We start from the raw sequence: 2,919 nt of genomic DNA on the forward strand, positions 1-2,919 counted from the left end.
TATAAGCAAGTTTAGCAAAACTAAAATTATAATGTAAGGGGGTGAAATATACTTTTTATCCAAACATTTTGTAGGACCCACAACTTACAACTCACTTATCATCCACACATTCCATATGACTCACAACTTATAAGCAGTACCAAACAAGTACTATATTTTTAAAGATTTGCAGTCTGCTATTCGAATGCGTGGCTCTATTTTGTTAATGAGAGGAAAACCTGCATTAGACTGGTAGAGATGCATTTAATATGTGGAGGCAACCAGTAATGCTAATCTGTCACAGATGTCTAGAAGGCCTTGCTGATTACGGAAACAATATCACCTCAAGTCAAATTTAGATAGTGAAAATTATTGCAGTTGGGTACCAGATAATCATTAGAAAGGCGGAATAAAGTTGAGAACCTCATATCACTTCAATTATCACAGTTGGTCTTATTCTTCATTAGAAAATAACGAGACAAGGAAACTGAGTTGCGTGGATATTTAAATGAAGCCAATTAGGACATAGTAAAGAATAAACTACTGATAAAATTAATTGGGTAAAAGAGAGAAACCATGAAAGATGTAATTTTACCTTGTTCAACGATAACATCAATAACCAAGGATAGAGGTACATGCTTTTCAATTTTCCTATCTCCGCAAAAGGGTATAAATGAAGGCCTTGATACCTACAAATGAAGAAAAACTCTCATACATTAGCTCCAGATTATTAATTTCACTGTAGAAGGTGAAGCTAACAACGTGAAATCAATTCATTGGAAGATGAGATACCTTGTAGACTATTTCTGTCGATGTAACATAGAGCTTCCATGATGCTATATCCTTCTTAATCACACATCTTCTAAAAGGCAAATATAGCAGCATAATGATCCCAATACCCCATGCTAAAACCAGCATAGCGATATTGAGAACAATATTATAGTATCGTACTGTATGTTTTTTGATGCTAGTTCTTTAAATGATGCTGTGTATAGAATGTGTGAGGGAATATCGGCTTCTTCATCTCCATCTACATCAGAGACAGGGTCAGAGAGCAACAAATCTTTTGCTGGCTCAAGCTTTGATAGTCCCTCAGCATGACCCATCAGCATCTTTCAATCTTAAATCTAATGACAAGTTATGGAGTTTATCAACTGGACAACAAAGTACTTCTTGCAGAGGGGGGAAAAATGAAAGAAAGAAAGAAATGTATTATCAATAATATAAATAAGAAATTGTCCATATACATGAATTTCGTTTTAATTCAAAATATGTAGAATAAAGGAAAACAAATTATTCAATCAAATACAAAATGTATAACATTTTTTTTCTTGTATCATAGACAAATCTGTTATTTCCTTAATTACTAATTCCAGACCATAAATCATATGTGATTGAATTTCATTTTTAAATTCTACTACAACAGAACATAGATCAAGTATAATGCTAACAGCAATTATTTACGTGATTGAACTGCCTTTTAAATTCAACTAAAATAAAACATAAATCAAGCTTTACATTTTAACAGACTCAATTGTACACTTTAATACGTCGTGAAAAACTAGCATATATCAGCACATTAAATTATTAATCGAGAGGAAGGTTTTAACAAGAAAACCCCAAAGGACTACTGTCTACTGATGATAACATAATATAGCTAATATACGAGCTTCCATTCATCCAATAATAAACAAATAACACAATCAAGGCAACAGTATAACGAAAATTTAATTAGTAAAACTAATTAAAAATCAAGCTTTAGATTTTCACACGCGCGCGCACACACTCAATGCCTCGTGAAAGAACTAGTATACATCTTAAATTATTTAATTGCTAGTTAGGTTTTAGCAAGAAGGCGTGCTATAATTAGTATACGAGGTTCAATTCAAGCTATGTAATAGACAAATAACACAAAAACAATGCAACAGTACAACGAAAATTTTAATCATAATTCTCAACCAATTTGCTGCGTTTGGTGAGTTTTTTTCACTAAAGATAACTATAAATTTAAATTCCATTCCTCTGATTGTTTCGAGCTACCAAACAGAGATCAAGACAACCCGAAAAAGAAGAAAATAAATATAAATTCGTATTTTTACCTGAACTCTTTTCCGATTAAATTGAAATGCGAACTCACTGTTTTCGGTAATCGATTAAAGGAAGATTTTTGTTTTCGGGAGAATTTCTCTGTATAAATGTCTTGTGGAGCGCGCAAATGGCCGAACTTGACATTCAGATTACCCGTTAAATGAATTCGCTGGACCCAATTTGGCGGAAAAGGTTAAACGGTCTCCAACCATTAAAGCATGTTTGGCTATAAATCGTTCTTCTAAGTAAAACAGTAGATTTTAGTATGAAATATTTTTTAAATTGGAAAACTTCTCAGATCAATTGGTTAGATCATGAAAACAATGTTCGACAATATTTAATAAAGTAAGAACGAACATAAACACGAAATTGACTAGTATGAAAAATAAACATGTAATACACCGTGTCTTTTGAATTAGATTCGTCTTCTAGTTGTAGGTGCTTGATGTTTGTTGAGTATCTATCTTTCAAGATATAATTGGTAAAATTAGTAGAAAACTAAATACTAAGAGTGTATTTGATTTAACGTTTGAGATCATTTTCAATTTTCTAAAATATTCAAAACATGTGTTATTTTAAAAAATGCTTTTTGAAAACAAAGACAATCGTACAACATAAAATTCAAAATAACTTTTCGACATTTAAGTGATTTCAATTCAAACTCTAAAAAGACTAAAAATAAGGAATCCATCTCTCTCTCTCTATTATCCACGTATGATTTCATTGCGATTATTGAAGATATACTTACAATTATTCTTTTTTTTTTTTTTACCAATTTTATAATTTGTGTTTTTTGATCACTTATTAGCATGAATTTGATAAGTTTTACTAAATAATCAAATTAATTGAAAA

The 2,919-nt window shown here is 31.0% G+C and overlaps 1 long non-coding RNA gene across 1 annotated transcript; it reads right to left on the reverse strand.

The window, feature by feature from the left end:
• Positions 1 to 399: 399 nt before the first annotated feature.
• On the reverse strand, positions 400 to 2,384 carry LOC111390012. Its single transcript, XR_002701835.1, has 3 exons — positions 2,079 to 2,384; positions 772 to 1,106; positions 400 to 668 (listed from the first exon to the last, which is right to left on the reverse strand). It is a non-coding gene; the product is annotated as an uncharacterized LOC111390012 (long non-coding RNA).
• Positions 2,385 to 2,919: the final 535 nt, after the last annotated feature.

The sequence above is a fragment of the Olea europaea genome, unplaced genomic scaffold (genome assembly GCF_002742605.1).
Source record: "Olea europaea var. sylvestris unplaced genomic scaffold, O_europaea_v1 scaffold638, whole genome shotgun sequence".
NCBI lineage: Eukaryota > Viridiplantae > Streptophyta > Magnoliopsida > Lamiales > Oleaceae > Olea > Olea europaea.